Below are 22,468 nucleotides of genomic sequence, written 5' to 3'. Positions count from 1 at the left end.
CCTGGGCTGCCAGCAGAGATCGAGGTCCGAGGCAGTGGCGATTCCACTAGGGGGGCTTCAATAGGCTGAAGCCTACCCTCCAAAAATCATATTAATATTTCAGCTAAACATGCAACTTGAGAATTATACTGAGGTGTTTAACATGTAAACTGCAATGAATTTGCTCAGTAGACTTAGAAACTTGATGTTTTGGGCCTACCCTTCAATTTTGTGCAAGATTCGCCACTGGTCCGAGGTAGACGTTGGAGCGAGCTGGGGGGGGCGAGCCAAGCAGCGAGGGCAGATGCGAGGGTGCAACACGCGGACGTGACCGCCCCGACCCCGGTTGCACCACGCAGGAAAAGTTACGTAACGAGACGGAGACCTCCAGGATACCGCACTTCCAGCGCCTCCGACGTGCAATCTCCCATGCAATACCTGCATGCGCCACCTCGAATTCAACCCGGCCAACGGTCAACTCCCTGGCGCGGAAACCCGCCGGAAAGCCACCAAACCAATGACAGAGCAAGCGCGCAAAGAACTCCGGCGAGCAGCGGATTCCACTGGATAGGACTTCCGCGAACAGGGGGAAAGCCAGGCGAGCGCCGGCGACCGGCCGCACGGTGCCACAACCATAGTGCTCGAGCATGCAGCTCTCGAACGAAGTACCTATCGGGCCCAACATCACCATGATCCAGGCATCTCATTCCTGAGCAAGCCGCAGCGTCGTTGGAACTGGCAAGGTGACCATAAACCGCAAGAAGAAGGACGACCAGACAACAAGATGGCAAGGTGCCCGTAAACCTAAGGAGGGATTGGTGGAGAAGCCCGAATGTTCAAGGACGATACAGATGCGACAAGCAGCAGGAAAGACCTAGAAGCACCAAAGTTCAAGGGCGATGCAGAAACAGCAAACAGCAACCGATCAACAGACTAGGGAAGCAGGCGGAGGGGCTTGTGAGCGGCAGACAAAGCAGGCTAGTCGAAAGAGCATACCGCATACCTGACAGTTTCCCAAGACGATGTAGCTTACCATGGATGGCCAAGGGGACCTTGAGAAGCCCGGAAAGTGGGCCCTGGTGAGGACAAGGGGGAAGGGCGCGGGGGGGGGGGGGGGGGGGGGGGGGGGGGGGGGGGGGGGGGGGGGGGGGGTTGATGGCCGCCGCCGGCGTTGCGCAACAAGGCTTGGTTTAGTGTGCGCCGCCACCGGAGTGGCGATACTGATGCATACATGCAAGTTCTATGCATCTCCATCGCTGAAGGAGTTTTTACTTATACATTGTACATGCATGTTCGGATAGACATGCATGCATGCAGTCCTGTGGAAATAAATGGAACATTACGGACACACAGCACCGAAAGATATAAATGGTTGTTGTAGTAGTACTATACAAGCTAAATGTCCAACCTAATGTAAAGAAAACGCTGAATGTCTTATCTCTCGCTTCCTCAACCGCTGCCATATTATTGGTTAGTACGTAGCTCGGATGGGTAGATTCCTTGTTGTGGAATCAACCCAACAGGGTTTAAATCTCATACTTAGCATTGGTGATAGAATTTTCTGCATTTATTTCAAGCCTTCCGGTGATATGTGTTCAATGAGAAGAGACGTTCATGCCGATTACGAAGGCGTCTGTGACGACTTCGTCTATCTCAAGATTGATGTGCCGGCTCAGTCCTTTGGGGGTGCTTATAGAGGTAGGGGTGTATGAGTACGTTCATAGAGGGTAAGTGTGTGTGCATTTTTACGAGCTTCCGCGTCTGCGTGTAAAAAATATTGGTTACGTACTAGTGCAGGATATAATTGATTTGTTTGACACGTTTGGATCGGTAATGATCGTTAGAGATGATCAAATCAAGCATGCAACGTCAACGACTGGATCAAGACAACCAGAATCTATTGCTCCTACACCTCTACTAGTGGAGTTTATACTTTTGACTGTCTAAAATGGGTGAGAGAGGGAGAGAAATGGTGCCGGGCGTCAAGTGTGTTTCTCCTGGTTGAAAAGGCGTTGGTCCGTCGGTACGTGGTCTCACCCGTAAGGCCGTAACCGTAAGCGTATGCGTCACTCACTCACTCAAGCGCATGCATGCATATATAGTCTTGGTCGCCGGTGAATATTTGGAGAGCTAGCTAAGCCAAGCATAATTAGGTGGTGTTTGGTTCTCTAGTCCTAAGACTTTTTTTAGTCTCAACTAAAAAGCCCCTAGTCCTTAAAAAGTCTCTCAATTTGTTTTCGGAGACTAAAAAGTCCCTTCCTAGAGGTTATTAAATGACCATGTTGCCTCTAGTATATAGAAAAATAACAATCGAACAACATCATGGGGTGGGGGCTAATGGGTGCATGGAGGACATTGTTGGAAAAGTCCCAAAAGTTAAAAAAAACTTTACTTGAGAGTCTTCTTCATTTAGTCCCAAATGCCTAGTTTAGTCATTACTAGGAAAAGGCCTACTAATGGCGCACCGATTTTGCCTACTAATGGTGCACTACCGGTGCGCCACTAGTATCACGCCACTAGAATTTTTTACAAATGGCGCACCACTGGTGCGCCATTAGTATCTGGTATGCTAATGGCGCACCAGGAAGTGCGCCATTAGTATGCCTCCCGGGGGACCATATGTAATGTAGCGACCAGACCTCAAACAGTCTGATCTCTGTGCTCAGGTGTCATTCCTGGATCAGTAATTCTGACACCACACAGTACATCGAAGGATTTATAGCAGAGTGGCAATCACACACTTATTACATCGTTGTCTCAAAGAGACTTATTACAATAAATATGGCTTAAGGCCATATAGTGTCGAAAACAGCGGAAGACTTGGAAGGTAAATGGGTCCATCAACTCCAGCGGCATCACTGAGTATAGAACCACGACCTAAAAGCACTTCAATCGTCGTCTGAAAAGTCTGCAACATTAACGTTGCAGCCCGAAACGGGTCAACACATGGAATATGCTGGCAATGTCACACATAGAGAGTAATGGAATGAAACAGCTATACTATATGCATATATGGCTGGTGGAAAGCTCTATGGTTACAGTTTTTGCGTAAAGCCAATTTTTCCCTACTGCAAAGGAATAAATTTATTTAACTATCATGGTGGTTGTGAAACATTGAGAATGGTTGACAGCATTCTCAATCCCAACTAAAAGTAATTAAAAACCCAACAACATTAATTAGAAGTAACATGTTGAGATTCACATGATATGCAAGTACTAGATACTCAAGTTGTCCATAACCGGGGACACGGCTAATTATGATTAGTTTGTACACTCTGCAGAGGTTTGCGCACTTTTACTCACAAGACTCGATCGCCTCCGTTTGGTTTCTCACACTACATGGTGTTTGAGAAACGGATGACCGAGACATAGTCTTTCAGAAGCGCTAGCACCTTACGATGGAGTAGACCGTACCACCTACAACCCCTACATCTGCTAGTCTACCCCTATAAGAGTTCGCACGACTTAGTCAACTATGCCAGAGCCCATAATGGCTTGTGGCTGCACACGGAAGTTTCTAGCATGAAAGATCTTATGATCCCTTTGAGCCTGGGTGGCGGTACGAAAAAAAACAGGCAAGTCCTGATAGACATCAGGTGCCTCAATCCACCCAGATGTGTGTTTAAGTTGCCACCTTAGATAAACCATTAAAATTATCAACTCACATCTGTCATGGATATCACTCACCCAATCCACGTCTACTAGCATAGCATGGCATAATAAGCAAACGTAGAAGTAACTCCCAAAGGTTTCATAATAGACAGGTAATAGGTACTACCTCATATACTTCCCATCCCACAATTTGATTAGATCCTAATCATGCAATGTGAGAGGATTGATCTAATGCAATAAAACATGGGTTGTAGAAAAGGTATGATCAAAGTGTTACTTGCCTTGCTGATGATCCGCGAGTCCTAGGGTTTCGAAGTAACAAGCGGCGCAATCCGGGTGATCTAACGCAGACAAACAACAAGCATACAATAAGCACTCATCTAATGCACAGGTAAAACTCGAACAAGAGAACGAACCAGAAAGTTCAATTTAAGAACTCCGGTTGCAAAGAAAGAAAGAACCGAACAGACGGCGGAAAACAAAAGGCGGAAGAAAACAACTCGGTTCTAGCAAGTTGAAACTAGGTCAATTTTTTTTACCGGGGCAAAAACTTGTTCAAGTTGATTAGACGGAACGGCGGTTTCGCAACGAAACTCCAGGCTCTTGAATCACCTGATTCCGATAAACGAGCGAGAAGAAAGACTAGAACGAAGATCGGATCTGAGATCAAGATCGCGGAATAAATCCGACAAAAAGAAAAAGACGAACGGTTAGACGAACGGGCGTCGTTAACCGGGGAAAAATCAGTGATCACGTTCGTTGAGACAAACGGTCCGAAAGAAGAACGAAAACCGATCTAGGGTCTTCGGAGAAAAAAGACCGAAACGAAAAACCGATCTAGAAACCGGAACGGTTTAGAAAAGAACCGGAAAGAAAACGAATCAGAAAAGAAGAAAAGAATCGGAACGGTTTATAAGAAAAACCGAACCGAGAAAGAAAAAGAGACGCGGCGCGGGGCAACCTTGGCGAGGTTCCGGCGAGCGGGGCTCCGGCGGCGACGTTGGGCGGCGGCGGCGATGCACAAGGGCGGCGGCGTGGGTGAAGGGCGGCGCGGCTATGGCGGCGGCGGCTAAGGCGGCGGCGGCGGTGGTGAGGTGGTGCGGCGGCTTGGGGAGGCGCGGGGTGGTGTGGGGCTTGGGGTTTGATGTGAGGAGAGGGTTTGATTTGATGTTTTGGAGGGGGGGTGTGGGGTATTTATATAGGTGAGGGGGGGATTTACTTGGGGTAGGGAACAAGAAATAGACTAGGAATAGGAAAAGAAAAACGAAACAAGGAAAGGGGAGGGGCTAACCGACCTAAGTCCCGCTGGGACTTGGCCAGGGAGCGGCGGCGGCTGCCTGGGCGCCTGGCGCCTGGCGCCTGCGCTGCGCGCGAGGGGAGGGGCCGGCTGGCTGGGCCTTTGGCCCGGCTGGCCTGGCGGGAGGCTCCTTTTTTTTAAATCGGTTCCGCGCAGAAAAACAAAAAGAAAATCTAAACGAACTCCGAAAAATCTAAAGTAAATTTTCCCCGACTCCTAAAAATGAGCCGAACAAAATGAACTTTTCTCCGGGCCTAAAATGCAATTTTGAAAACGCGCATTTTTCCCTATCCAATTAAAATGCAAATAAACTCCGGTAAAACAAAATTGATCTATTTATTAAATCTTCATTTTTCATTAATTTGGGAAAGTCATATTATTCCCTCTCTTATATATTTTGACACCGGAAAATTTTTTGAAGATGAAATAAATAAATCAAATGATCCTCTTTTTCAAAATTTGAGAAAACTCAAATATGAAAATAACGAAATCTCCAACTCTCTCCGAGGGTCCTTGAGTTGCGTGAAATTTCTAGGATCAACCAAAATGTAAGAAAATATGATATGCATGATGATCTATGTATAACATTCCAAATTGAAAATTTGGGATGTTACATGTAACCATCTGCTTTGTCATACTAATGGCGCACTCTGTCTTGATGCGCCATTAATATCCTTTGACATACTAATGGCACACCTTGTGGTGATGTGCCATTAGTATGAATATTTGGTTTTTTTTACTTTTCTAATTTTTGCATAGGTTACAAAATATATTATTTGACAGAATATAGACAGTAGCACACAGCAACAGCAGATTCATCGAATACAATAGAAGATTAGTCTCCGAATACAATTCATCATATTAGTCTCCGAATTCAAAAGACCGAACAAAGATAAAACACTACAAGTCTCGAGACCGCGAGTATCGAGTTTGTCTTCACATTACAAGTCGATATCAATCATCTAAACTACCATCACATAGAAGAGAGCTACGGTCATCACGATGAGCATCATCGCGATCAAACTGGTCTTCATCCGGTTCCTCCAACGCTCCCTCCTCTCTCCCGCTAGATAGCGGGCGTATCTAGATTCGGCCTCCGCCCTAGTGGTGTACCCTTTGTAACTGTTACCGCTGAAACGGTGAACCTGTCTCCGACACTCCTCCCAGTCGTCGTAGACTTCGGGAACCTTACCCTTGTACAAGGCATACGACGGCATCTCTATGCACAAGCCAAACAACAGACAATACATACATAAGCAATATATAAGTATGAAACAAAAGGATCGGAAGAGAAAAGCAAGACATTAATAGCACGATTCATGGTCCTACTAATAAATAGCATCGATTACATCTAAGTTGAACGACTGTCCAAACCAAAGAGACATACAATTCATTAAAGTTTAATTACAACATGAGCCAATCAATGTTTCAGAACTACACACATCACTACTTTCGACTCGACTCATGGACAGGAGCGTGGATGAAGCCGCCGTCTGTCGTGATGGTCATGAAATCGCGGGCGTTGTCAGCCTGCATTTGTAGCATTCCGTCTATCTCAATGTTGGATGGTTGATATCTGAGGAAGAACTGCCCCGAGGTATGAAGGACATCTTGATGGATGATGTCCGCAAACTCCGATTGGATGCGAAAGAATTCTTGTCTGATGTCCGCGTACTGGATTGCCGACAAGCTCGCGGCCCAATCTTTGAGATTATTTGGTAGCAGAAGGTGATGATGGTCCCTTACGATCGCCCGCATGTGATGGAGGGCGTAGTAGGCATCCTTTTGACCGCCAGGCGGCTGCTTGACATAGCAGAACGTCGTATTGTGGGCGAACACGTGCTTGCCATACTTACGAACTGCCCTGATGAAGGTGCCTCCAGATTTGGCGTAGCCAGGGAGAACATCATCAAGAACTTTCTTGATATTTGTGTAGTCTATCTTGGAGTTACGGTTCGGGTCGAAATACGTGGCCATGGAATATTTCGGGCTTAAGAGGATGAGTGTGCAATGTGTGTCACTGCACAGAACACGAAATGTTAGAAAAAAAGAATGATCGAAATCTAAGAAATCATATGTTACAGGGCGGTTAAGGGTTGACTTACTCGGGAAAGTAAGGCACAAGGAAGTTATCCTTATCTGGGTTTGCCAGAATGACGTCTTCGAGGTGTGAACTCGCGACTTGGCGGTCCCCAGCGCTGCTCAAGAGCTTGGCACGCATGTAGAAGGGGTCGACGATCACGATGTCCGGGGTCTTGTCTCTAATGATCCGCATCTCCATACTCAGCGAAAACAGCCGAACGAAGGTGTAGTGCAGCGGATGAAGGTTGAACATAGCAAAGATGTCATCAAACCGCAGGATGATCGTACCCCCGATGGCGCCATCCACAAAGCCCTTGCCCTCTGGCACCTTGGCCAAGAAAACCGGGTATGCCACATCATTCTCTCTGAGATGCCGCTTCTCCAAAGAAAGAACACTGTAGTGCAGACTCCGCATAGCACCGGTTGTAGCATTGAGCATATTTGTCGGTAGCATCGCCCTACCTGCCACATGCACCCTCCTCGAGATATCCTTAGGTGAAGGTGGCCCGTCCTGAGCACGGATCGTACTCGGTGCTGGCTGGCTCGCACCAGCGGCCTTTTTAGTCGGCCGTTTCCGGCCCTTCTTCTTGATCTGCTGTAATGGGACCGAGTTCTGCTCACAGACCGCCTTCTTGAGCGTGTTGGGGCTGATAATATTTGGCACCTCTGCTATCTGAGGCTCGGTGAAGGCGGCAGCTGGAGGCGTCTCCTGAGAACTGAACGCCAGACGACGCCTGTTGCAATTGGGTTTCTCCGCCGTACCAGCTAGATCGCGGTCGTCTTGTTTGGGTTCTTGAGAAGGAGGCCCGCAGAACTCGTCACCGTACCCATGTTCGGCAAAGTACTTATCGACGTTGGTAAATGTACCATCGTCGTTGTCGTCGTCGTCCGGATCCTGTGCCATATGCATGTCCGGATCCTATGCCATAGGGATGTCCGGCATGTCCGGTAGCGTTGCGGCATTCTTGCCATGGCTTGGCGCCGGCACGACTGGCGGTCTTGTCTGTGGGGTGGTGTCCCCCTCCCCCAAACGAATCTGGCTCTTTGGCCAAAGCAGGGGCCATCTTACGCAGGCGCTGAGGGTCATCTCATCTTCTTCATCGGCCCCAGCGGGTCTAATCGGAGGTAATAGCTCGTCGCAGCCTGGCAGCACCCGAACCACTTCAACCCTATACATTGTGGGTGGCATCGGATTACCGTGGAACACGGGGTTGCCCTGTTGAACGATTCTGCCCTTGGAGACATCGACCAACTCGCCGCCCACGAAGTGCAGGAGAGTGCAAGGAATGTTGGCGGCGCCCTGCGAAAACATGTAGGGCGTCAGGGATGCCCAGTCAAAGGCAAGGAGATGAAGTCCTCGGCCGAGAGGCTTAGTTACCGTGATGCCGTCGAGCTCAGCTAATGTCGAGGCACCGCCAACGGCGGGCGTGCAACTGATGGAGGGGCCGCTTGCTGGCGAGGTGCCGGCCGGCGTACACCCGGGTGCATTAAGCTCCAATGCCGGCGTCGGAGACACCAATACCGCCGCCGCCGGAGAAACCAATGGCGCCGCCGCCGTAGAACCAATACCGCCGCCGCTGGAGACACCAATGGCGCCACCTGCGCGTTGTGTGAGTTGCTAGCCATGAAGCTGGGAATCGGGGGCGGCCCCTGTTGGCCACCCGCAATCCACGTTGTTATCCCATGAATCAAGGTAGGCATAATGCCGGTAAGCGTCGATCCCAGTTATTGTTGCACTTGCTCTTGGACCATCTCCGGAATCCGCGCCACTTGCGCCTTGAGTGCTTCAACCTCGCGCGACTGGCTTTCCGAGCTGGTCTTTTTCTCCTTTCGCCCACCAGCGCCATAGTATGATGACCATTTTGTGGACAAGCCTTTGCCGGCCACACGACCAGCTGACGTCGGCTTATTGAGCTTATCCCTGTTTTTCATTACGTTCAATGCCCTATTCAAAGGGGTGTCGAAAGGGGAGCTCTGAGACGACCCCGCGCTACTGCTTTCTTTGTCCTGCGGAAGGAACGTGAACCATTTAGAAATATTGGGGATTAATTAGAATGCAACCATATGGAGCTAATTACGCGGGGGTGTATTCCTTACCAGAACAAGCTCAAGCTCTTTGGTCTTCGGATCTGTGGTAAGCTCCTTTGTTACCGGGTCCTCCTTGTACCGGGCCCTGAGAAAGTTCCTGGTCTGCTTGTCACTGTATTTCTCGAAGCGGGGCGGTAGGCCTTGCTCGGCACGCTCCGTGTCCTCCTTGTCCCATACAGGCTCCGCCACTCTGTAACCGCCGGGACCGAGTTGGTGGACCCCTATGTTCAATTGCCGCATTTCTTTCCCCCACTGACTTGATTCAGAGGTTGCGGGGCTCTCGCACTTGATCTTGAACTCCTTGTAGTCATCTTCGCTCATCAAAGGATATTTCGCCTTGATCTTCTCATAACTATCACCTTTGTCAATCATTGCCTTCACCGTGCTTTTCCAAGTAGACAGGGCCGTGCTCATCGTCGTGAGGGCGGCACCGTTCACTTTATTACCCGAGAGGCGTGTGTTTGCGAACTCAGCGGGGAACTTGTATCGTTCATGCTGCTTCGTGAAGAGGAGGCTGCGCAAATTCCCTTGGTCCTTATGCCTTAGGTTCTCGGTGTTGATCGAGGCGGTGCTCCGGAGAATGCACCCGAGCTAAATCGAGTACCCCTTGACTACGTGTTTGGGCGCCGTCGGATGCCCGTCGGAGTTCACTTCAGTAAATTCCTCCCTGACGGTGCCGAGCACGTTCGGGCGCCGGTACTTCCGTTGCCTCTTCGGTTGGCTGCCATCTGTGCATGCGCCGCCATTATCAGTGGTGGCATCCGCGGCGCCATCATCAGTGGTGGCATCCCCGATGCCACTAGGGGTTGTGTAGTCAGGATCGGTGTCTTCCGCGGCGTCCTCATAGCGGTGAGGTTCTTCCTCCAACTCCTGGGACAGCTCCCAGAATTGCTTGCCGCCCGAACCGCCGGCCTCATCATTGTGGGCCATGTTTCGCTCTAAATAGGAAAAAAGTTTGGTCAAAAAGTTGGTTATTGTCAAGGAACAAGATCATGGTCTCATCATTTAGGGTTTGTCGACACCGAGGCATCCTAAAAGCTAAGCTTTTATCATTTAGGGTTTGTCGACGCCGAGGCACCCTAAAAGCCTAAGCGTACATCATTTAGGTTCTCATCGACACCGAGGCACCCTAAAAGCCAAGGTTTCATCATTTAGGGTTTGTCGACGCCGAGGCACCCTAAATGCTAAGTTTTCATCATTTAGGGTTTATCGATGCCGAGGCACCCTAGGTTGGCCCTAATCACTTGGCACTAATCAGTTGGCTCTATTGCCACCTATGTTGGGTTTATCATCTAGGGTTTATCGATGCCGAGGAGAATTTCTAAGTTGGGCCTAATCACTTGGCTCTATTGCCACCTATGGTTTAATGCAGCAAGAATAAAGGGGCAGTTGATCCTACTTAATTAAGTACTAAGATACCCCGACCCATGCATTAGTAGCAAGTACCTCATATGTCCGATTTTTAGCAAAGTCATGCTAAAATTCACGCAAAATTTCAGCATGACCTTTGCTGAAAATAGGACATATGGAGTACCCGAATTTTCCGGAACGGAAGTTAATCGACATTCCGGCAAACTCAAGGGCCTCTCGGGGTACCTGCAAAATCATCACAACACGAAGGGCCTCTCAAGGGCCTCAAGCAGCGGCGGCGTCTCCCAGGACCCCTTTTTTTGCTAAATTTCTTTGAGCAACAATCAGAGCAGAAAATTCAGCATATTTCTATACAATTTTTTTGGTATATATCAGGTTTTGGCTGCATTTGCAAATGCATTCCATGTACTGCAACCCTCGAGAATTCCTAGCATGAGGTTTGTCCATCACTTTTGGCTCACTTATTAATCTACTCATCCTATGTCAATATCCACATGCTATGTCATCTGATGTTCCTGAATCATTGTAGTTTAGGCATCATACAAGATTGTTAGTTCAATGTGCTTTATATCCTAGTTATACTACTGCAGGAAAGGAGGATCATCATACACATATATATGTATAGCGATTGACAGGAGCTTCATCATTTTTAGTAACAACAATACATATATAGCAATTGGAAGCAAACAGATGTACACATAAGATAGAAATGTAGTGCTGAAAGTTTAATGCTTACAAAAGACTTGCTGAAATAGTGAAAAATATGGAGTCACCAAGCTGGCTAAGAAACTCCCAAAGTCCACTAGCAAATCCAAGATCTAATCCTATTACACACATCATAACAATTTAAGATAATTAGGATAAGGATAGTAGGAAATGAAAAAGAAAGAGCTCAAAAAACAATCACAACAGAAAAATAATAAAAACCTAGTCCTAGAAGAAAATAAATCCTAAAAGAAAAGAAATCCTAAAATCTGGAGCAAGTCCTAGCAGTAGTAGTCCAACTAGATGGCCACCACTACTACTCCTATCTCTGTTTAGCATCATCCACACGATAGTCCTAACTCTATGAATTTCAAAAATAAAATAGAAGTCATGTATATAGTTCAAAGTTTGAAACATAAGGCAAGATAGTCCCAATCTTTGAGAGGGCGTCGGGGGTGGGGGCGCGGGGGCGTGGGGGCGGCGGGGGTGTGGAGTCCGGCGAGGGTCGGGGCGGCGGGGGTGGGGGCGCGGGGGCGCGGGGCAGCGGGGGTGGAGTCCGGTGAGGGTCGGGGCAGCGCGCGGGTGGATCTGGTGAGGGAGAGAGGGTCGAAGGGGATCTGGCGAGGGAGAGGGAGGATAGCTAGGGGGAAGCTTAGTAATGGCGCACCACACCTCGGTGCGCCATTAGAAATCTTTTTTTAGATAGCAATGGCGCACCCCGCAGCGGTGCGCCATTAGAATGTTTTTTTTATTACAGTTCGAGCACATGTTATATTGCACCTAACCCAATCCACATTAGAACCCGCCCACTAGCCCGACTGGTCAGCACATAGCACACACACCAAGAGGTCCTGGATTCGATTCCCAGGCTCCGCAATTTTTTTTGCATTTTAAATGCTATTTGATATTTATTTGTGTTTAAATATGTTCAAACTTGTTTAAATCATAACAGTAATATTTTTTTATAAAAACAGTAATAATTTTTTAAAAAATATGTTCAAATTTGTTACTTGAAAATATCATCGGCGACGGCGGTGGAGCGGGGGAGGGTGCGCGGGGTGCCCGTTGGCGGCGGTGGAGCGGGCGAGGGTGCGGGTGGCCGGGTGCTCGTCGGCGTCGGTGGAGGGGGATCGAGATCGAGTGTCCTCATGAATTCAAAAAGTGCCCGTGAAATTTAAAAATATTCATGATATCAAAAAGTGCCCATGAAATACAATCGAGAAATGAAGACTATGATTTAAATACAATCGATCTTAGCTAGCTATCTGTTCACAATCTTCTTGCCCTTCTTTTTCGCAAATGGAGTTCTTATGTGGAACGGACGTCCTTTAGGTAGGGTGGTCCTGCTTCTTCTTGTGGTGTGTGCTGCTACTTCATCGTCGTCGTCATGTTCGATCTTCGGGTCGCCGTACTTGTCGAAGTCTTGCTCATTGGCTACTCCATCCATTCCGATGATCTTCCTTTTGCCTCTCCTCACGACAACACGACTGGGCTTTGACGGGTCAGTAATGAAGAAGCATTGGTCCACTTGGGAAGTCAGTACCCATGGCTCATTTTTCGCGGTGACGTTTGCGCCCGCGGTCTTGGATTTGGCTTTGGGTATAACCATGGTGGTGAAATACCGGTCTTCTTTTAGGACGCTCTTGGCCCATCTGACACGGAACATCGGGACCTTCTCTCCAGTGTAGCTCAGCTCCCAGATCTCCTCGATCCTTCCGTAGTATCTGTCCTTGTCGTTACCGGTGTAGGATTCCATCGTTACCCCGGAGTTCTGATAACCATCGCTCTTCATGTCCTTGTTCTCGGTGTAGAATGTGTAGCCGTTGATATCGTACGCCTCATAGGTCATCAGGTTGTGCTCGGCGCCCTGTGACAAGGCGAATATGAGTTGTTCTTCCGCCGAAGAATCCTGATGTAAAGGGTACGACAGAAGCTTCTGCTTGAACCAACGCGTGAAACATGAGTTGTGCTCTTTGATTATATCTCCGTCCGTCCTCTGTTGGCCTCGGTCATTGTACGTCTTCTCAATAAAGGTTTTGTGCTCTACCACCCAAGGATCGACCACGTCTATGTGTTGTAGCGCGACTAGGTTTGCTCTTTCAAAGTCGGCGAGTCGACCCTCGAAGTCGACATGCATTTCGCGGTGACCCTCACGGTGACCCCATCCAGCGAGCCTACCGAGGTGCCTGTTGACGGGCAGACCAACGGGGTTCTCGATGCCTAGATAATTCGTGCAGTAGGAGATGCACTCTTCGGTCAGAAAGCCCCTGGCTATACTTCCCTCTGGACGTGACATGTTGCGAACGTATCCTTTGATGACACCATTCATCCTTTCGAACGGCATCATGCTGTGCAGGAACGTCGGCCCGAGTTGGATGATATCCTCCATGATATGGACCAGCAGATGCACCATAAAGTCGAAGAATGCGGGCGGGAAGTGTTGGAAATATGCCCTAGAGGCAATAATAAATTAATTATTATTATATTTCATTGTTCATGATAATCGTTTATTATCCATGCTAGAATTGTATTATAGGAAACTCAGATACATGTGTGGATACATAGACAACACCATGTCCCTAGTAAGCCTCTAGTTGACTAGCTCATTGATCAATAGATGGTTACGGTTTCCTGACCATGGACATTGGATGTCGTTGATAACGGGATCACATCATTAGGAGAATGATGTGATGGACAAGACCCAATCCTAAGCCTAGCACAAGATCGTGTAGTTCGTATGCTAAAGATTTTCAAATGTCAAGTATCATTTCCTTAGACCATGAGATTGTGCAACTCCCGGATACCGTAGGAGTGCTTTGGGTGTGCCAAACGTCACAACGTAACTGGGTGGCTATAAAGGTTCACTACAGGTATCTCCGAAAGTGTCTGTTGGGTTGGCACGAATCGAGACTGGGATTTGTCACTCCATGTAACGGAGAGGTATCTCTGGGCCCACTCGGTAGGACATTATCATAATGTGCACAATGTGACCAAGGAGTTGATCACGGGATGATGTGTTACGGAACGAGTAAAGAGACTTGCCGGTAACGAGATTGAACAAGGTATCGGGATACCGACGATCGAATCTCGGGCAAGTATCGTACCGATAGACAAAGGGAATTGCATACGGGATTGATTGAATCCTTGACATCGTGATTCATCCGATGAGATCATCGTGGAGCATGTGGGAGCCAACATGGGTATCAAGATCCCGCTGTTGGTTATTGACCGGAGAGTTGTCTCGGCCATGTCTGCATGACTCCCGAACCCATAGGGTCTACACACTTAAGGTTCGACGACGCTAGGGTTATAGGGAAAGTATGTACGTGGTTACCGAATGTTGTTCGGAGTCCCAGATGAGATCCCGGACGTCACGAGGAGTTCCGGAATGGTCCGGAGGTAATGATTAATATATAGGAAGTATGGTTTTGGCCACCGGAAGTGTTCCGGGCATCACCGGTAGTGTACCGGGACCACCGGAGGGGTCCGGGGGTCCACCAGGTGGGGCCACCAGCCCCGGAGGCCTACATGGGCCAATAGTGGGAAGGGACCAGCCCCTAGGTGGGCTGGGGCGCCTCCCACCAAGGCCCAAGGCGCAAGGGAGAGTGGGAGGGGGCAAACCCTAGGTCCAGATGGGCCTTTAGGCCCACCCTAGGTGCGCCCCCCTCTCCCCCCCCCCTTGGCCGCAACCCTAGATGGGTTTTGGGGCTGCCGCCACCCCTAGGGAGGGAACCCTAGATGGGGGCGCAGCCCCTCCCCTTCCCCTATATATACTTGAGGTATTGGGGGCTGCAACACACACGAGATCATCTCCCTCTTGGCGCAGCCCTACCTCTCTCCCTCCTCATCTCTCGTAGTGCTTGGCGAAGCCCTGCTGGAGTTCCGTGCTCCACCACCACCACCATGCCGTCGTGCTGCTGCTGGACGGAGTCTTCCCCAACCTCTAATTCTCCCCTTGCTGGATCAAGGCGTAGGAGACATCACCGGGCTGCACGTGTGTTGAACGCGGAGGCGCCGTGGTTCGGCGCTTAGATCGGAATCAACCGCGATCTGAATCGCTACGAGTACGACTCCTTCATCCGCGTTCTTGCAACGCTTGCGCTTAGCGATCTACAAGGGTATGTAGATGCACTCTCCTTCCCCTCGTTGCTAGATTACTCCATAGATTGATCTTGGTGATGCGTAGAAAATTTTAAATTTCTGCTACGATCCCCAACAGTGGCATCATGAGCTAGGTCTATGCGTAGTTTCTATGCACGAGTAGAACACAAAGCAGTTGTGGGCGTCGATATTGTCAATTTACTTGCCGTTACTAGTCTTATCTTGATTCGGCGGCATCGTGGGATGAAGCGGCCCGGACCGACCTTACACGTACTCTTACGTGAGACTGGTTCCACCGACTGACATGCACTAGTTGCATAAGGTGGCTAGCGGGTGTCTGTCTCTCCCACTTTATTCGGATTTGATTCGATGAAAAGGGTCCTTATGAAGGGTAAATAGAAATTGGCATATCTCGTTGTGGTTTTGGCGTAGGTAAGAAACGTTCTTGCTAGAAACCTATAGCAGCCACGTAAAAACTTGCAACAACAATTAGAGGACGTCTAACTTGTTTTTGCAGCATATGCCTTGTGATGTGATATGGCCAAAAGGATGTGATGAATGATATATGTGATGTATGAGATTGATCATGTTCTTGTAATAGGAATCACGACTTGCATGTCGATGAGTATGATAACCGGCAGGAGGCATAGGAGTTGTCTTAATTTATTTATGACCTGCGTGTCAACATAAACATCATGTAATTACTTTACTTTATTGCTAAAGCGTTAGCCATAGTAGTAGAAGTAATATATGACGAGACAACTTCAAGAAGACACGATGATGGAGATCATGATGATGGAGATCATGGTGTCATGCCGGTGACAACGATGATCATGGAGCCCCGAAGATGGAGATCAAAAGGAGCAAAATGATATTGGCCATATCATGTCACTATTTGATTGCATGTGATGTTTATCATGTTTTACATCTTATTTGCTTAGAACGATGGTAGCTTAAATAAGATGATCCCTCACTAAAATTTCAAGAAAAGTGTTCCCCCTAACTGTGCACCGTTGCGAAGGTTCGTTGTTTCGAAGCACCACGTGATGATCGGGTGTGATAGATTCTAACGTTCGAATACAACGGGTGTTGACGAGCCTAGCATGTACAGACATGGCCTCGGGACACATGCGAAACATTTAGGTTGACTTGATGAGCCTAGCATGTACAGACATGGCCTTGGAACACGGAAGACCAAAAGGTCGAACATGAGTCGTATAGAAGATACGATCAACATGAGATGTTCACTGTTGATGACTAGTCCGTCTCATGTGATGACCGGACACGGCCTAGTCGATTCGGATCATGTTTCACTTAGATGACTAGAGGGATGTCTATCTGAGTGGGAGTTCATTAAATAATTTGATTAGATGAACTCAATTATCATGAACATAGTCTAAATTGTCTTTGCAAATATGTTGTAGATAAATAGCTCATGTTGTAGCTCCCTGTTTCAATATGTTCCTAAAGAAAGATTAAGTTGAAAGATATTGTAAGCAATGATGCGGACTAGGTCCGTAATCCGAGGAGTGTCCTCACTGCTACACAGAAGGCTTACGTCTTTGATGCACCGCTCGATGTGCAAACCCCTACAACATCATCTGTGGATGTTGTGAACACCTGACAGACACATCCTGATGACTACTTGATAGTTTAGTGCACCATACTTTACGGCTTAGAATCGGGATTCCAATGATGTTTTGAACGCCATAGAACATATGAGATGTTCCAAGAGCTGAAATTGGGATTTCAGGCTCATGCCCGTGTTGAGAGGTATGAGACCTCTGACAAGTTCTTTTGCCAACAAGATGGAGGAGAATAGCTCAGCTAGTGAGCATGTGCTCAGAATGTCTGGGTGATACAATCACTTAAATCAAGTGGGAGTTAAACTTCTGGATAAGATAGTGATTGATAGAGTTCTCTAGCCACTATCACTAAGCTACTAGATCTTTGTGATGAACTATGACATGCAAGGGATGGAGTTGATCCCGGAGCTGTTCGCGGTGCTTAAGACCGCAAAAGGTAGAAATCAAGAAGGAGCATCAAGTGTTGATGGTTTAACAAGACCACTGGTTTCAAGAAGGGCAAGGGCTAGAAGGGAAACTTCATGGATGGCAAACCAGTTGCCGCTCCAGTGAAGGAACCCAAGGTTGAACCCCAAACCCGAGACTAAGTGCTTCTATCGTAAGGGGAACAGTCACTGGTAGCGGAATTACCCCAAATGCATGGTAGATAAGAAGGTTGGCAACTTCAACAAAGTATATACGTGTTATTAATGTGTACCTCACTAGTACTCCTGGTAGCACCTGGGTATTGGATACCGGTTCAGTTGCTATTATTGGTGACTTGAAGCAAAAGCTACGGACTAAACGGAGACTGGCTAAGGGCGAGGTGACGATGTGTGTTGGAAGTGTTTCCAAAGTTGATGAGATCACCATCGCACGCTCCATCTGCCTTCGGGATTAGTATTGAACCTAGATAAATGTTATCAGGTGTCTACGTTGAGCATGAATATGATTAGATCATGTTCATTGCAATACGGTTATTCATTTAAATTAGAGAATGATGGTTATTCTGTTTACATGAATAATACCTTTCATGGCCATGCACCCTATGTGAATGGTTCATTGAATCTCGGTCATGGTAATACACATGTTCATGCCAAAAGATGTAGAGTTAATAATGATAGTACCACTTTCTTGTAGCACTGCCGCTTAGGTCATACTGGCGTAAGATGCATGAAGAAACTCCATATCGATGGATGTTTGGAGTCACTTGATTTTGAATCGCTTGACACATGCGAGCCATGCCTCATGTGCAGGATGACTAAGACCCCATTTTCAGGTACAATGAAACGGGCAAGTGACTTGTTGGAAATCATACATGCTGATGCGTGTGATCCAATGAGAATTGAAGTGTGCGGTGGATGTCACTATTTTCTCATCTTCACTGACAATTTAAGTAGATATAGGTATATTTACTTAATGAAGCACAAGTCTGAAACGTTTGAAAAGTTCAAGCGATTTCAGAGTGAAGTTAAGAATCATCATAACAAGAAGATCAAATTCCTACGATCTGATCAATGAGAATTTCTAAGTTATGAGTTTGGTAAACACTTAAGACATTGTGGAATTGTTTCATAGTTGAAGCCACCTAGAACACCACAGGGTAATGGTGTGTCCGGACGTCGTAATCGAACCTTATGAGATATGGTGCGATCTATGATGTCTCTTACCGATCTACCGCTATTATTTTGAGGTTATGCATTAGAGACAGCTGCATTCACTTTAGATAGGACACCATATAAGTCCGTTGAGACGACGCCGTATGAACATTGGTTTGGCAAGAAACCAAAGTTGTCGTTTCTTAATGTTTGGGGCTGCGATGCTTAAGGCTTCAGCCGGAGAAGCTCGAACCCAAAGCGGACAAACACATCTTCATAGGATACCCAAGGGTGACAGTTGGGTATACCTTCTATCTCAGATCCGAGGGAAAATTGTTTGTCGCTAAGAACGGGTCCTTTATCGAGAAGGAGTTTCTCTCGAAAGAATTGAGTGGGAGGAAGATAGAACTTGATGAGGTTGTAGAACCTTTACTTCAACCAGAGAGTGATGCAACATAGAAAGATGTTTTCTGTGGAGCCTACGTCTATTGAATAGGAAGTTAATGATAGTGATCATGAAGCTTCCGATCAAGTTGCTATCGAACCTCGTAGGTCGACAAGGATATGTACTACTCCTGAGTGGTACGGTGATCCTGTCTCAGATATCATGTTGTTGGACAACAATGAACCTACGAGCTATGGAGAAAAATGGTTAGAAGCCATGAAATCCGAGATAGGATCCATGTATCAGAATAGAGTATGGACTTTGGTGGACTTGCCCGATGATCGGCAAGCCATTGAGATAAATGGATCTTTAAGAAGAAGACGGGCGTGGGCGGTAATGTTACCATCTATGAAGCTCGACTTGTGGGAAAGAGTCTTTTCACAAGTTCAAGGAGTTGACTACGATGAGAATTTCTCACCCGTAGCGATGCTTAAGTCTGTCGGAATCATGTTAGAATTAGCTGTATTTTTCGATTATGAAATCTGACAGATGGATGTCAAAACAAATTTTCTTACCAGTTTTCGTAAGAAAAAGTTGTATGTGATACAATAAAAGGTTTTGTTGATCCTAAGGATGCTAAAAGGTATGCTGGCTCCAGCGATCCTTCTATGGACTAGAGCAAGCATCTCGGAGTCAGAATATATGCTTTGATGGAGTGATCAAAGCTTCTAGGTTTATACAATGTTTGCTAGAAACTTGTATTTACAAGAAAGTGAGTGGGAGCACTACAACATTTCTGATAAGTATATGTGGATGACATATTGTTGATCCGAAATAATGTAGAATTTCTGGAAAGCATAAACGGTTGTTTGAAGAGTGTTTTTCAAAGGAAGACCTAGATAAAGCTGCTTACATATTGGGCATCAAGATCTATAGAGATAGATCAAGACGCCTGATGGTACTTTCAAAGAATGCACACCTTGACATGTTTTTGAAGGAGTTCAAAATAGATTAGTCAAAGAAGGGGTTCTTACCTGAGTTGTAAGGTGTGAAGTTGAGTAAGACTCAAAGATTGACCACGGCAGAAGAAAGAGGAAGGATGAAGGTCGTCCCCTATGCTTTTGTCATAGGCTCTATACGGTATGCCATGCTGAGTACCGCACCAGATGTGTGCCTTGCCACATGTCTGGCAAGAGGGTACAAAGGTGATCTAGGATTGGATCACCAGATAGCGGTCAAAATTATCCTTAGAGGAATAAGGAAATGTTTCTCGGTTATGTAGGTGATAAAGAGTTCGACGTAAAGAGTTACGTCGATGCAAGCTTAACACCTATCCGGATAGCTCTGACTAGAGATACCGGATACGTATAATGAAGCAACAATTTGGAATAGCTCCAAGTGGAACGTGGCAGCAGCATCTACGATATAAAGATTTGCGAAATACATAGGGATCTGAATATGGCAAGACCCGTTGACTACAACCTCTCTCACAAGCATAATCAAACCCAGAACTCTTTGAGTGTTTATCACATAGTGATGTGAACTAGATCATTGAGTCTAGTAGACTCTTGGATGTTGGTCACATGGCGATGTGACCTGTGAGTGTTAATCACATGGCGATGTGAACTAGATTATGGACTCTAGTGCAAGTGGGAGACTGTTGGAAATATGCCCTATAGGCAATAATAAATTAATTATTATTATATTTCATTGTTCATGATAATCGTTTATTATCCATGCTAGAATTGTATTGATAGGAAACTCAGATACATGTGTGGATACATAGACAACACCATGTCCCTAGTAAGCCTCTAGTTGACTAGCTCGTTGATCAATAGATGGTTACGGTTTCCTGACCATGGACATTGGATGTCGTTGATAACGGGATCACATCATTAGGAGAATGATGTGATGGACAAGACCCAATCCTAAGCCTAGCACAAGATCGTGTCGTTCGTATGCTAAAGCTTTTCAAATGTCAAGTATCATTTCCTTAGACCATGAGATTGTGCAACTCCCGGATACCGTAGGAGTGCTTTGGGTGTGCCAAACGTCACAACGTAACTGGGTGGCTATAAAGGTTCACTACAGGTATCTTCGAAAGTGTCTGTTGGGTTGGCACGAATCGAGACTGGGATTTGTCACTCCATGTAACGGAGAGGTATCTCTAGGCCCACTCGGTAGGACATTATCATAATGTGCACAATGTGACCAAGGAGTTGATCACGGGATGATGTGTTACGGAACGAGTAAAGAGACTTGCCGGTAACGAGATTGAACAAGGTATCGGGATACCGACGATCGAATCTCAGGCAAGTATCATACCGATAGACAAAGGGAATTGCATACGGGATTGATTGAATCCTTGACATCGTGGTTCATCCAATGAGATCATCGTGGAGCATGTGGGAGACAACATGGGTATCCAGATCCCGCTGTTGGTTATTGACCAGAGAGTTGTCTTGGCCATGTCTGCATGACTCCCGAACCCGTAGGGTCTACACACTTAAGGTTCGATGACGCTAGGGTTATAGGGAAAGTATGTACGCGGTTACCAAATGTTGTTCGGAGTCCCAGATGAGATCCCGGACGTCACGAGGAGTTCCGGAATGGTCCGGAGGTAAAGATTAATATATAGGAAGTATGGTTTTGGCCACCGGAAGTGTTCCGGGCATCACCGGTAGTGTACCGGGACCACCGGAGGGGTCCGGGGGTCCACCAGGTGGGGCCACCAGCCCCGGAGGCATACATGGGCCATTAGTGGGAAGGGACCGGCCCCTAGGTGGGCTGGGGCGCCTCCCACCAAGGCCCAAGGCGCAAGGGAGAGTGGGAGGGGGCAAACCCTAGGTCCAGATGGGCCTTAAGGCCCACCCTAGGTGCGCCCCCTCTCTCCCCCCTTGTCCGCAACCCTACATGGGTTTTGGGGCTGCCGCCACCCCTAGGGAGGGAACCCTAGATGGGGGCGCAGCCCCTCCCCTTCCCCTATATACTTGAGGTATTGGGGTCTGCAACACACACGAGATCATCTCCCTCTTGGCGCAGTCCTACCTCTCTCCCTCCTCGTCTCTCATAGTGCTTGGCGAAGCCCTGCTGGAGTTCCGCGCTCCTCCACCACCACCATGCCGTCGTGCTGCTGCCGGACGGAGTCTTCCCCATCCTCTCCTTCTCCCCTTGCTGGATCAAGGCGTAGGAGACGTCACTGGGCTGCATGTGTGTTGAATGCGGAGGCGCCGTGGTTCGGCGCTTAGATCAGAATCAACCGCGATCTGAATCGCTACGAGTATGACTCCTTCATCCCGTTCTTGCAACGCTTCCGCTTAGCGATCTACAAGGGTATGTAGATGCACTCTCCTTCCCCTCGTTGCTAGATTACTCCATAGATTGATCTTGGTGATGCGTAGAAAATTTTAAATTTCTGCTACGATCCCCAACAGGAAGTACATCTCAAGCTCGCATAGTATCACCACGATCTCTTCCTGTAGCCTTCTGAGTTGCCTCACGCCAATCGACTTCCGAGAGATTACGTCGAAAAAGTTGCATAGGCCAAATAGCGTTTCACGGACGTGCGCGTCCATGATCCCACGGATTGCAACTGGAAATATCTGCGTCATCAGCATGTGACAGTCGTGAGATTTCATCCCGCTGAATTTCTGCTTCGCTGGGTCTTGGTATCTGCTTATCTTCC

This window comes from Triticum urartu, chromosome 5, assembly GCF_003073215.2.
Source record: "Triticum urartu cultivar G1812 chromosome 5, Tu2.1, whole genome shotgun sequence".
Classification (NCBI taxonomy): domain Eukaryota; kingdom Viridiplantae; phylum Streptophyta; class Magnoliopsida; order Poales; family Poaceae; genus Triticum; species Triticum urartu.
Note: the sequence above shows the minus strand (reverse complement) of the source record.